Source organism: Lathyrus oleraceus, chromosome 1 (assembly GCF_024323335.1).
Source record: "Lathyrus oleraceus cultivar Zhongwan6 chromosome 1, CAAS_Psat_ZW6_1.0, whole genome shotgun sequence".
Classification (NCBI taxonomy): domain Eukaryota; kingdom Viridiplantae; phylum Streptophyta; class Magnoliopsida; order Fabales; family Fabaceae; genus Lathyrus; species Lathyrus oleraceus.
The window spans coordinates 172,410,175-172,424,844 of NC_066579.1; the positions used below are offsets into that span (position 1 = coordinate 172,410,175).

The window sequence follows — 14,670 nt, forward strand, 5'->3', positions numbered from 1 at the left end:
ACAAGATAAGCCGCATTCAAGTATTGCTCCGCCCGCAATCGAAGCAAACAACTTCGAACTTAAACCTTCGTTGTTGCAGGCAGTACAACAGAACCAATTCTCTGGAAATCCTACCGAGGATCCAAACCTTCATTTATCCGTATTTGTCCAATACGCTGATACTGTTAAAGCTAATGGTGTCACTTCAGAGGCAATTCGACTTCGTCTCTTTCCTTTCTCATTAAGAGATAGCGCTAGAAGATGGCTTCAGTCTCTCCCTTCCAACTCTGTCACCACATGGAACGAGTTGAAGAAAGTTTTTCTTGCCCGATATTTTCCGCCAAGCAAAACAGCTATGTTAAGAGCCCAAATAAATGGATTTAAACAGAAAGATAACGAGTCTCTTTTCGAAGCATGGGAAAGATACAAAGACATGATGAGACTTTGTCCACACCATGGTTTAGAAGACTGGTTAGTAATTCACACATTCTATAATGGTCTCTTATACAATACAAGGTTAACAATAGACGCCGCTGCAGGTGGTGCACTAATGAACAAACCTTATGCTGATGCTTACCAGCTTATCGAAAGCATGGCCCAAAACCACTATCAGTGGGGGACCGAACGAACAATGGTGGAAAAACCTCAAACGAAAACCGGCATGTACGAGATAAGTAACCTTGATCATGTTAATGCAAAAGTGGATGCTCTGGTCCAGAAAATTGAAAGTTTAAATGTATCACCTCCATCCGCCGTGGTTGCTATAACTCAGAATTGCGAAGTCTGCGGAATCCAAGGTCACACTCCTACAGATTGTCAACTCTTAACAGGAATCCAAGCAGAACAAGTAAACTATGCTCAAGGAAGCCCCTACTCGAATACCTATAACTCAAATTGGAAGAACCATCCAAACTTTTCATATAAGAGTAATAATGCTTTGTACGCACCTGGACAGTCTCCAAATCAAGCCCCAGCTATACCTCCGGGATATCAGAAGCCGAACCCATCTACACATAGCAATAACGCCCCTAGGAAATCCAACTTGGAAATCATGATGGAAAACTTTATAGCTTCTCAACAACAAACCAATAAAGATTTCTTAAACCAGAATGTACACACTGGCGAACAAATTAAACAACTAGCAAGTAAAGTGGATGCCCTGGCTACCCATAACAAAATGCTGGAAACATAAATATCACAAGTAGCTCAACAACAAGCGCCTACTGCTGCCCCAACTGGTACATTTCCTGGACAGCCCCAACCTAACCCGAGAAGCCACGCTCATGCAATCATACTAAGAAGTGGAACGGAAGTGGAAGGACCATCTGATCCAAGGATAGAAAACCAAAACCCTAAAAAGTCAACTGAGGAAGAAAATAGACCTAAGGAAAAGGAAGAGAGTAATAAGGAAACCATAGAAAAGAAGGAACCTTATGTACCTCCACCACCTTATAAACCACCTATCCCTTACCCTCAAAGGCTTGTTAAAACCAAAGATGCGGGCCAATTTAAAAAATTTGTTGACCTCCTTAAACAATTAAACGTTACAATCCTGTTTACCGAAGCTATTACGCAAATGCCCTCATACGCCAAGTTCTTAAAAGAAATTCTTTCTAATAAAAGGAAACTTGAAGATAGCGAAACCGTTACACTCCCTGCCGAATGTAGCGCTATAATCCAGAACATGCCTCCTAAACTCAAGGATCCGGGTAGTTTCTCTATACCCTGTCACATAGGAAAATTTGTCATCAACAAAGCCTTATGCGATTTAGGAGCCGGAATTAGTGTTATGCCTTTATCCATATGCAAGAGACTGGAAATGGGAGAATTAAGACCAACCAAAATGTCTGTGCAACTAGCAGATCGTTCTGTTAGATACCCTGTAGGAATTCTTGAAAACGTTCCCGTACGCATAGGTCAATTCTACATCCCAACTGATTTTACAATTATGGACATTAGAGAAGATGATATTACACCCATTATACTGGGAAGACCGTTCTTAGCAACTGCCGGTGCAATCATAGACGTAAAACGAGGACGACTCACCTTCGAAGTAGGAGAAGAGAAAATTGAGTTCATTCTTTCCCAATTCTTGAAAGCACCTGCAATAGAAGATACATGTTACTTCATGGATATCATCGATGAATGCATAAAAGAAACAGAGTTAGAAAAGGACAAATCATCCGACTGTCCTGTAGAAGACAAACTTAACCAATGTTTAGCAATAACACCGGACCCTACACAGTGTCTTAAGAAACCAACCCTAGATCTGAAAACACTTCCCAAAAATCTGAGATATGAATTCCTAGACTTAGAACTTGAACGACCTGTGATAGTTAATGCTGACCTAGGAAGACTCGAAACAGAAAAACTCCTACATATCTTAAGAAAATATCCGACCGCACTAGGTTACAACATCACCGATCTTAAAGGAATAAGTCCTTCTATTTGTATGCACCGCATCATGCTAGAAGAAGACTGTAAAACTTCTAGAGAACACCAGAGGAGACTAAATCCGATCCTGAGTGAGGTAGTGAAGAAGGAAATAACCAAGTTATTAGAGGCAGGTATCATATATCCTATATCTGATAGCCAATGGGTTAGTCCTGTACACATAGTACCAAAGAAAGGTGGTATAACAGTCATTGAAAATGAAAAAGGAGAAACTATAACCAAACGAATCGAATCGGGATGGAGAATGTGCATTGACTATAGGAAACTAAACAATGCAACCCGAAAAGATCATTTCCCTTTACCATTCATTGATCAGATGCTAGAGCGATTGGCAAAACATTCACATTTCTGTTATCTAGACGGTTATTCAAGCTTCTTTCAAATACCAATTCACCCTGATGACCAGGAAAAGACAACATTCACGTGCCCTTTTGGTACCTTCGCTTATAGACGAATGCCGTTTGGCTTGTGTAATGCTCCTGCAACTTTTCAAAGATGCATGATGGCAATTTTCGCCGATTTTCTCGAAAACATCATGGAAGTATTTATGGATGACTTTTCCGTATGTGGACAAAGTTTTGAAGAATGCCTTGAAAACCTAGAAAGAGTTCTTGAGCGATGTGTAAAAGTAAACCTAGTACTTAATTGGGAAAAATGCCACTTTATGGTACAAGAAGGAATTGTTTTAGGACACATTATATCAAATAGAGGAATTGAAGTAGACAAAGCCAAAATAGAGGTAATCGAAAACCTTCAACCCCCTAAAACCGTGAGAGAAGTACGAAGCTTCTTAGGACACGCCGGTTTTTACCGACGATTCATCAAAGACTTCTCTAAAATAACTAAACCTTTAACCGGACTATTGATGAAAGATGCTGAATTCATATTCGACAATAACTGTTTAGAAGCATTTCAAACGCTTAAGCAAGCATTGATCTCCGCGCCCATAATGCAGACACCCGACTGGAATGAACCATTCGAAATAATGTGCGATGCCAGCGATTACGCTGTAGGTGCTGTTTTAGGACAACGAAAGGATAAAAAGCTTCATGTTATATATTACGCAAGTAGAACTCTAGATGAAGCACAAATGAATTACGCCACAACCGAGAAAGAACTCCTAGCAGTTGTGTTTGCGCTAGATAAATTTCGTTCTTACTTAGTCGGAGCCAAAATAATAGTTTACACTGACCACGCTGCTATCAAATACCTCCTAACAAAAAAGGATGCTAAACCTAGACTCCTAAGATGGATCTTATTGCTACAAGAGTTTGATTTGGAAATCAAAGACAAGAAAGGAACTGAAAACGTAGTAGCAGACCACCTCTCTAGACTTGAGAACCTTGAACCGGAAAGAACATCAATTAATGATGATTTCTCGTACGATAAACTTATAGCTACTTTGGAAGAGAATAACTCTGACAAGCAAGTAGAAACCACCTTAGCTATATCTGTTACGCCATGGTACGCTGATCTCGTCAACTATTTAGCTGCCGGAATAGTTCCACCTACTTTATCCTACCAGCAGAAGAAACGATTCTTCTACGACATAAAACACTATTACTGGGATGATCCCTTACTTTTCAAAAGAGGCCCCGATGGTATTTTCCGTCGATGTATACCCGAAGAAGAGGTAGAAAATATAATCCAACACTGCCACTCCGCTCCTTATGGTGGACACGCAAGTACATCCAAGACCTGCTCTAAAATCCTACAATCCGATTTTTATTGGCCAAGTATATGGAAGGACGTACATGCGGCTATTAAGGAATGTGACAGATGTCAACGCACAGGAAACATATCTAGACGTGACGAGATGCCACAAAAAGGTATTTTGGAAGTAGAGATTTTCGACGTGTGGGGGATAGACTTCATGGGACCTTTTCCATCCTCTTTCGGTAACAAATACATACTCGTGGCGGTAGACTACGTTTCAAAATGGATCGAAGCTATAGCTTCCCCAACAAATGACACCCGAGTAGTAACTAGACTCTTTAAGAATATAATATTTCCGAGATTTGGCATCCCAAGAATAGTAGTCAGTGATGGTGGATCACATTTCATATCCAAGGTACTAAAAAAACTACTGTTTAAGTATGGCGTAAGGCATAGAGTAGCGACACCTTACCACCCTCAGACCAGTGGGAAAGTGGAAGTGTCCAACAGAGAGATTAAACAAATATTAGAAAAAACAGTCGCCACTTCAAGGAAAGATTGGTCATTAAAACTACCAGAAGCTTTATGGGCGTATCGAACTGCTTATAAAACCCCCATAGGGACGACCCCATTTAAGCTCATTTATGGAAAATCCTGCCACCTCCCGGTAGAATTAGAACATAAAGCCTATTGGGCTATTAGAAATCTGAACCTAAACTATAAGGCCGCCGGCGAAAAGAGAATCCTTGACATAAACGAATTAGAGGAACTCAGAAGAGACGCCTATGAAAATGCCAGAATCTACAAAGAAAGAACAAAACAATGGCATGACAAGCGCATATCAAGGAAAATCTTCAAGCAAGGCGATACAGTCCTTTTATTTAACTCTAGGCTAAAGTTATTTCCGGGAAAACTACGATCCAGATGGTCAGGTCCTTTTCATATCACTAACGTCTTTCCCAGTGGAGCAGTAGAAATTAAAGGCAAATCTATGGAACCATTTACCGTAAACGGGCAACGTCTAAAACATTATCACTATGCAGAAAACAATAAAGATTCGCAAGTCATGCACTTAGACGAAATGCCTCCAGAAACTATAGATTATAATTGATTGTTTTTATGTCGAGCTTGCGACATTAAACAAAGCGCTTAGTGGGAGACAACCCACAAATTATTTTATTTCCTTATCCTATTATTATTATTTTTCTATTTTCTCCTTAATTATTCTTTTCTGTTTAGTATTCATTCTTAATTTATTTTAATTTATTAAAAACTTTTCTCTTCTTTCGACATTTGGCCAAATCCTGACTAAAACTCATGTTTTCTTTTCTCTAGCTAACACCAACCAGATGGGACAAATTGACCGTATGGGTATCAAATTCAGAGGAATGGCTCACAAACTAAAATTTGAAGAACTAGCCACGAGAGAGATGCTACCTAGTTTATATGCTGATGACTGGGCTATGACTGCCCTTGGACTAAGAGAAAGTGTCCTGTATTTGCTGAATCAGATAGGGTGGGAAACATCTCCTATCCTACGACATTTCGTCACCTACCGGAGACTAACACTAGAATTCCTTAGCTCATTAATCTATCTACCCAGCCATGGGAAAGGAATTAACAGAGGTTTTATCCAGTTCAGAATGTTCAACATGGAGTACCAATTTAATATTAGAGACTTTACCAACCTTTTGGGTTTCCTTACCTCCCTTGATACATTCACAGTGAGCCAGGAAGAACTTTTTGAATATAGAGAACTCGAACACTTTTGGGGTAGCTTGACTGGAAATGACGATCCCGAGGAACATGAGTTTCTCTCTGGAAACATACATAACCCGACCTTCCACTACTTCCATAGGATCCTGACCCACACCTTATTTGGACAGAAGCCATACAACACTTCAGTTTCACGTGATGAACTCTTCATCATATTCTGTGCTTCCCAGAACCGTCCAGTAAACGGTGCCACCTTTATGCTAGCAAATTTAGACCACCTTATCCAAGATGAGCGAGCACCTATTAGAGTAGGCGGTTTGATATCCATGATTGGTAATGCACTCGGATTACGTCAGCCTATGCTTGACTTAAGCCCCTTCTGTGGCATTACTACTATGAGTATACCCTTCCTCTTCAATGCCATGTTTATAGCAAACCAAGGGTCTGACGAGTTCGAGCTTATAATTAATAACCAAGTTCTTTGCCTATTCACCTTACCCAATCCCAGGACTAATGTTCATAACCGCAGTAACTGGCTCTACAATCTGAACGCGACACCCTCTCCAGCTAGATCCACTGAATCCATCCAGGACTATGAGATTTGTGATGACCAGATCCCTTATGCTGAATCTGACCCTCAGACACCATCTGGCTATTATGATATTGACCCTCCTCCTCAGCCTGTTCAGACCGAAGAATCAGCAATATCCGACCTCCGACATAATATGCCCGGAACTGATTATAACACCGCCATTGAAGCTTTGATGTCAGAACAAGACGCCCTCAGAGAAGAGTTTACTGAAATGAGACACGAAGTTCTAGGATACATGAGCAGTATGACAAATCAGTTTCACGAGTTGCTATACCGTGTTAACTCTTTTACTCCTCCGGCCAGAGATCGTGCAGATGGATAGAAATTATTTTTCTTAGTTATTTAGTTTTAAGTTAGATTATTCATTAATGTTATTTGAATTCATGTTCGCATTTGTTTCCCTTTCGCATTTTTTGTTTTTCTTTCCAATATTACATTATGATCATTTTATTGAAGCTATTTATTTAATTTTATTATGCAATAGCTATTATGTTCTCTACTGTTGCTACCTATGGCTTATTGAATTATATATGCACTATTATACAAAGTAGAATAAGCATGCAGGAGAAATTAAATTGCAGAATAAATCAATCAGTAGCATAACAAACAAAAATTAATAATATATAATAACTTACCAGTCACTCTGAAGGACGCTAGCTGAACATTAGCCAAACAGACAGTGTGACGAGCGTCACACATTCTGTCACGGACGTCACGCTAAGTACCTGTGACGCCCGTCATGCACCTGTAACGAGCGTAACGCCCTTCAGACAAGGTGAACGTTAAGGAGCCGTTGGAGATGAACGTTACACCCCTTCAACTTTTTACCTTCCCCATTTATTCACATTTACCCACAATTATTCACTTTTCAACCACCTATTTTTCCAACTTCCAAAAATTTTCCTATAAATACCCACCAAACCTTCCTTCATTCACCACAAACCACTTTCTTCTATCAAACACTTTTCTCTTCTTTCCAATTTACCTCTTTCAGTTCATCCATCAGTATGGCGGGTAACCAGAATTTCGAAAATATCATCTTCCGAACCGAAGATGAAAATTATCAAAGGGAGCAATACGAGCGTTTCCAACAGCGAGGCGTCGTCTCCACCAGGTATCCTGATTTTACTTGTTTACAACAATTAGGATTACTCCAAGGTATCGAATGGATGCTCCGTCAAGCCGACTTAACCTTTCTGTGCACGCATAATCAACCCACTTACCCCTCCCTAACCTTAGAATTCTTAAGTTCATACGCATACACCACTCCCGCCGGTGAAGACGAATTCTTAACCGGTACCGCAACCTTCCGTATGTTCAACACCGAGTACTCCTTAACCCAAAACCAGTTGAGTACCATGCTACAATTCTCCACAGAAGGCCAAGTCTACCCCAGAATCCCTCCCGACCTAAACTGGAACACAGTTGCCGTTTTCACCCTTTTTAAGAAAATATCCGGTCTAGATGCCTACAACTGGGAAGAGCTTCTCCTTTCCCACATACATAATCCAACCATCCGGTATTTTATCCGCATCTTACAGAACACAGTTTTTGGTAGACCAAACAACAACAAGGTCAACGCAAAGGAACTTTTCTTCCTCGAATGCGTCTTCGAACCGAATGCAAAGGTAACCGCTGCCTCTTTTCTATTTCATCATATCCGCACCTTATGTGCTAGAGGCCGTCAACCCTTTGTCATTGGCGGATTAATCACCACCATAGCACTAGGCTTAAACCTAGGGGACCGCCTCCAAACTTTAGAATCTTTATCTCCCCTATTTATGGATATAGCCTACTGTCGATCCAGCCGCCTGATTAAGAACAGAGTAGGCGGAGGATATTATCTTATGGTGAACAACCAGGCTATTCCAAGCGTTGTTCTACCCAACATGGCCCTAACAGATGTCACAAACCCCAACCGCCACCTCTATGATCTAAATGCTCCCGAAGCCACCGAGCCTTCACAAGCAAACCCGCCCGCAGACGAGTTTGAAGACATGGAACAAGGTGATCCTACTCCTGCACAACAATCTGGCCCACCCTCACGTCGTCGACGACGAAGGCCTGCAACCAACGACGACATCATGGATGCAATTGATGGTATGCAAGCACAGAATCTCGAAATGATGCAACTAATGCGCCAAATGCAACAACAGCAGGCAGAGAGGAATAACATAACCGATCAGCGGTTCACTGAGTTGTTTAGCAGGTTCGACAACTTAGACTTACGTCAGAGATCACCAGGCCCAAGAACAAGAGGCGGAAGGCAACCTTAATTGTAGTTTCTTTACCCTTTCCCTATTGTAGTTCATTTCCTTAAAACATTGGGGACAATGTTTAATTTAAGTATGGGGGGGGGGGGGGGAAACTTGTTCTTTCTACTTCCTTTTTTTTCAACTTCCATTTCTTTTTCAAGTATGTACTTTTCTTTTCATTGTTATTTCCCTATAAAATAAAAAAAAGAAAGAAAAAAAACAATTTTTTTTTATTATAATATAGATTTATTTTAAGTTAAGCCCCGAGTGTGAACAATTTCTATTATCTATTCCCTCAAATTTTCATGAGCCACAACAAAAATTCAACACCCAATAAGTATAAAGGTTGCTCAGTTTATCGAACTTGAGACGAATTAAGACGAAAAACTACTACCGCCAAACACTCCAAACAAACCTCAACACGTTAGATCAGGATAAGTACCTATTATACCAATCCCTTGAACTTTTAGTTTTATAGTAACCCCGAGTAGTTTATACAAGAAGTCAGCACCATCTTAATAGCAAACTACGTGGAGGGCCGATGAATATAAGTGAATGATTCCCAAAGTAACATAAAAAATATAAATATATCAGGAAATGCACTAAGTAAGTTAGGTGATCCTTACCAGATCATTTAATCCAAAGGTTGCAGATCATACAAAAGCATAATATGAAAGATCCATCATGAGTTGGTTCAGTAGGTATCTGGTACTGAACTTGGTAGGGCAGACTACAGTCCGATCCCCCGCAATTTGCAATGGACTGAATAACGAAGTTATCCGACTTATGTACCAGAACTTCTAGCTAAAAGGGGATCAGAGTCACTAACCGGTTACTCCACTACATGCGCGAAAAGATAAAGGGCTTAATGTGATTTCGCTAGAATGAAAACGGGTGAAATAAGAGTAAAGGAACTAGGACGGCTATAATGGCATTACTTGAACTGGTTTGCATGAGGTGAGGTTATCTAGGTTGTGACGGTGGTTGTCAATGTCAAGATTAAACTCAAGTCACTTCTAAACAAAGTTTACATGCAACCTAGTACGAATTGATGCGTGTTTTGAAATTTCATCTGGCTAAAATTTTTAAAACAAGTTCTATACTGAATTTTGCTTTAGGACAAGCAAAGATCTAAGTATGGGGGAGTTTGATAACATGAAATTATATCATATTTTAGGACTTAATTCAATTAAATTATATTATTATTTATTTCAATTTACTGCATTTTAGATATTACGCGGTATTTCCTTTCTATTTGCCTCAGGTGTCTTATTTGAAGCACAAGTAAAAAAAGGAAGAAAAGGAGGTGCAAAAAGGAATGAAAAGAAACAAATAGCAAAAGCCAAGCCCAGCCCAAAGAAGACACAGGCGTCGTGCCTGTGACGACCGCCACGGATGCTGTGACGAACGTCATGCTGCATACACTTATGTGACGAGCGTCACACATGGTGTGACGGACGTCACACCATCCCCCTACATTTCTGCCTTCAGAGACGTTGAGAGTCCACGTTTACACGCTGAATCCTATTTCCACGGTGATGCATCCGTTACGTGAAGACTCCTTGACGCGGACTGCTTTGAAAACCGCTACGGAAAGCATCAATATAAATAGCAACTTTGCAAACCCTGCAGAGGTTCCAGGCTTCCACGTTCCCACGCTTTTTCCAGATTTCGGCATTTTCCAATTTTTCTTTTCTTCAGTAGTTTAAGCATACTTTTTACATACCGCTTCTGCAAATTTTTATTGTTTTCTCTTGCAATTTTATTTTCTTTTCTTCTCTAGCACTTAATTAGTTTTTCACATAATAGTTTCTACACCGGAAACTATTGTGTACTTTTTCACCGGATCTAACCTTACGTTAGAATCTAGTTTTTTTTATTCCTTCGTTTTAATTTGTTGGTTAATTGAAGAATTCAAGGACAAATCCTACCGGCTTGTGGTGGAGTGTTCAAGACTACTGTTTAATTCAGGTTCTTTAATTATTGTTTAATGCTTTGTTTTATTATTCATTTACATTATTTGCTTGAGATGAGTCTGTTTATGCACGATAATTATTTAAGTTCGTTTAGCATGTCTGGCTAATTCGCCTAGATATCGGTATGTAGAGTAAGCGGAATAAGGGATCAAAACTAAGTCGGTTTAATTAAATTTAAAATTAAAATCACTCTTTTTACGGTCTCAGTTTACAAGTTTAATAACAAAGTTTTTGTACGAGAGTAAAGGACATAAAGAGGTTAAAATCAATAGAGCGAAAGTTTGAGGTTTTAACTGGACAATGTAAATTGGATATTAATTCTAGATCAGGGCGAGAGCAATTTTTAGAGTTAATTAAATTCTAATCTTTTCCAAAAAGTATTTTTAAAGATTGAATGTGAGGACGAGAGTTAAGCATTCGAATTTAATTGTATAACCTAAATCAACAGAGCGAGAGTTTGAGATAAGGGTGTTTAAACGGTTAGTGTTTTCTTAAAAAGAGTTTCTACGGACTTTATTGCTTTCAAAAAATGGTTTTTGACTTAATTATAAGTGACAGCTACGTTAACATAAAATCATGGTTTATTCAACAGAGCGAGAGTTTGAGATAGAACTTTTAATCAATAAAGTCAACTGAAATGATTTATTTTAAAACCAAGAAACCGACAAAGAATTGATTCCCTAATTACGACGAACTACATACCGATATCCATTTATTTGATATTAAATTTAGATTCTATTTTTAGTTTTAGCTTTTCCCCAAACAATCAAACATTATCCACCTTAGCTTTACGAAGTAACCTTAGATAACGGTATATCGATTCATAAGTCCATGTGGGATCGATATCTTTTAAAACTACGCGATAGAACTGTGCACTTGCAGTTTGTACCCCAAATTCGACTCATAAAGTCGCGATCAGTAGCCTACGATTAAATGATGATCGTCCCTTCGAATGCTAAGGTATCCTTACGAATGTTGCCTTCAATGACCAATCGACGACCCCACGATGTCCCTTTACATCCAAAGGATAAGACTACTTACTTCTCAATAGTAAGGACAGTTTTACCCTCCTAAGGATAGGAAATACCTATAAAGACCTTGGTTAGGTATAACTCTTAAATGCTTGCTCACAGCTTAAAATACTTTTCACACCTCACACTTTTCAAAACATCTTTTAGAAAATCACCACTTAGTATACATTCACACCAGAATCATCGCCGAGTTATATTTTTCTAAACATCTTTCAAAATCAAACGAGATAAACACTTTGTATACATTCGTACAAGAATCATTACAAAGTTAAACTCTCCTTTCAAAATATTTTCTAAACACACCACATTTCTCAAACGCTTTCTCAAACAAGGAAAACATAAGTGAGTTAAGCAATTAAGAGTCCATGGATAACCATGGATACAAATGGTGCTAACACCTTCCCTTTGTATAATGTACCTCCCGAACTCAAAAATCTAACCAAGGTCTTTCCTGTTCTTTTCAGCCTTTCCTTATTGGATAAAAGAAAAGTCGGTGGCGACTCTTGCTACCCGCAACATTGCTTTTCAAAGCAAAAACACAAAGTCAGTTCACCGTATCACAGAACTGGCGACTCTGCTGGGGAATCTTAAAAAGAGAGGTTACCTTAAAGATAAGATCACTTATCTTTTCGAATTGTTTCTTTGTCTGATTTACTTTTAAGGGATTGTTTGGGTATTCTATGCTTGAGTGAAAGATCCTACACCCGGATCTAGTGTACCTTAGGTAAGTAGCAAAAGATCATCGCGATTGTCCGGCGTATACTGGAATGGTTAAAATTATGGCTACGGTTAATGTGACACTTTGGATGTCCTGATGTTCCTCATGTTTACTTGAGGAAAAATTTGGCATCTGCGTGGTGTCATCAAAGCATTAACCAGACCTTTAGAACCCTAATTGACTCATCCTAGCCATTAGAAAGTAGTGAGGTAACTGACTTTGGTTTCAACTGGGGTTGGTTGATACTCGACACTACACTCTTTGAGATTGGACTTTAGGGAAACTTTGGTCAACCGCTTGGTGTTGCACTAAAGTGGACTTAAGGAAAGGTCGATGATTTGAGATCCTTCTAGAACCCGGTTACTATTCTAGGACAGGTTGAACCAACCAAACTTCAGTGGGGAGGTTACTTACCTATGGAACTCATGCAAGCCTTAAAACTAGGAATAATTGCGGTGTGATTTATTTGTGTTTGTTACTTACATAACATCATAACATCATAACATCATGACATCATGGCATGGTACTAACCGTTTCGAGGACTTAGGGATTTAACTTTGCTCTGTTTTGTAAGGCTATAGCTTCTAGGAAGACCATCCGGATCAATTTTATAGCGATCTCTCCTCAACTCAAGGATTTAGTGTCAGAACTTCCTGATCATGCTCAGTTCATCAAGAAACATGGTCATCTCCTCAATTTAGTCACCGCCGGTTTCAAGGAAGATATGATGAGAGTTCTATTACAGTTCTTCGATCCTAAACATCATTGCTTCACCTTCCCAGATTATCAGTTGGGACCCACATTAGAAGAATTTTCCAGGTTGCTTGGGATACCTATCCTTGATCAAACACCTTTCAGTGGTTTAGAAAAGATTCAGAGGTCTGAAGAGGTTGCCGCGACTTTACACATGACAAAGTCCGACATTGAAACTAATTGGGTAACAAGAAGTGAAGTTAAGGGTTTACTTGCCAAATTTCTGATAAATAAGGCCCGAGAATTCCTAAAAGCTATGAATGTCCATGCTTTCGAAGATGTTATAGCATTACTAATCTATGGTTTGGTTCTATTTCCTAATCCGGATCAATTCATAGACATGAATGCTGTCAAGATATTTCTCACTCATAACCCTGTGCCCACCTTGCTTGGAGACATTTTGCATTCCCTTCACACCCGTACTATGAAAAGGCAAGGGACTCTCATGTGCTGCGTACCTTTATTATCTAGGTGGTTTATTTCGCACCTTCCTCAATCAGTCTTGAAGAATGAGCAAAATTTGAAATGGTCTTAGAGGATAATGTTGCTCTCCCATTCAGACATCCATTGGTGTCCCCAACCCAAAGAAAATGTTACCATCATTGACCGTTGTGGAGAATTCTCTAACGTACCACTCCCGGGGAGAAGAGGAGGTATTACTTATAATCCTGCTTTAGCCCTCCGTCAGTTTGGGTATGCTCGAAGAGATGGTCCACATGAAATAATTATCCAAGGCACTGTGTTTGACTATGACAACGATTCTCAAGGTCTCCGTCAAAGGTTCGTACGAGCTTGGGGCATGGTGAAAAGAAGTACTTTAGGACAGAAAAACTCTATTCCTATGGAACCTTATCTCAGATGGGTACGCGCTAGAGCTCATGAGCTTATCATGCCATATCTTGCAATCGGACCTCTGTTTGTTGAACCAAAAGTCGAAGGAGGTACCCCTCAGATCATTCCTTATCCAGATATGCCTACCAATGTTGAAGAATTAAAGAAATCTTGGATCCAGTTGAGAGAGGAAATGGATACTTTTGAAGCTCAGTTCTGTGCTGAAAGGAAGAAAGTATTAGAGCTCACCAGCCAGCTTAAGGAGGAACGAAGTCTCAATGCATACCTCCGCCCAAAAAGAAGCCGCCCCTGGGAGACTTGAGCTTTCATTTTTTTCTTGTAATGAACATTGATTAAAGAAATTATTAATAAAAGTTTCCCTTTTTGGTGGTTACGCAAAGTTAAATTCCAAAAGTCCTTGAAAACATTTCATACATTGCATAGCATAACATAACATTGCATAACAGGTGCTCTAAAAAGATCAATGTTCTCACGGTCTTCCCTCCAATCAGGAAAATGGCCCTCGAACAAACTGTCAAGGATCTCCAGGCTCATAATGCTCAATTCCAGGAGATGATCTTGAACGTATCCAAGGGGCAGGAGGAACTGAAGACTCTATTGCTCGAGAAGAAGAAAGACAAGAAATCTGTGAGTTACATTAACTCGGGAAGAAGGCTTAAAGGACAGGCTCCAGGAGTCAAGATTGGAA

The 14,670-nt window shown here is 39.6% G+C and overlaps 1 non-coding gene across 1 annotated transcript; it reads right to left on the reverse strand.

Moving 5' to 3' along the window:
• Positions 1–334: 334 nt before the first annotated feature.
• LOC127116103 (small nucleolar RNA R71) lies at positions 335–441 on the reverse strand. The gene has a single exon (XR_007801086.1). It is a non-coding gene; the product is annotated as a small nucleolar RNA R71 (small nucleolar RNA).
• Between the last annotated feature and the right edge of the window lie 14,229 nt (positions 442–14,670).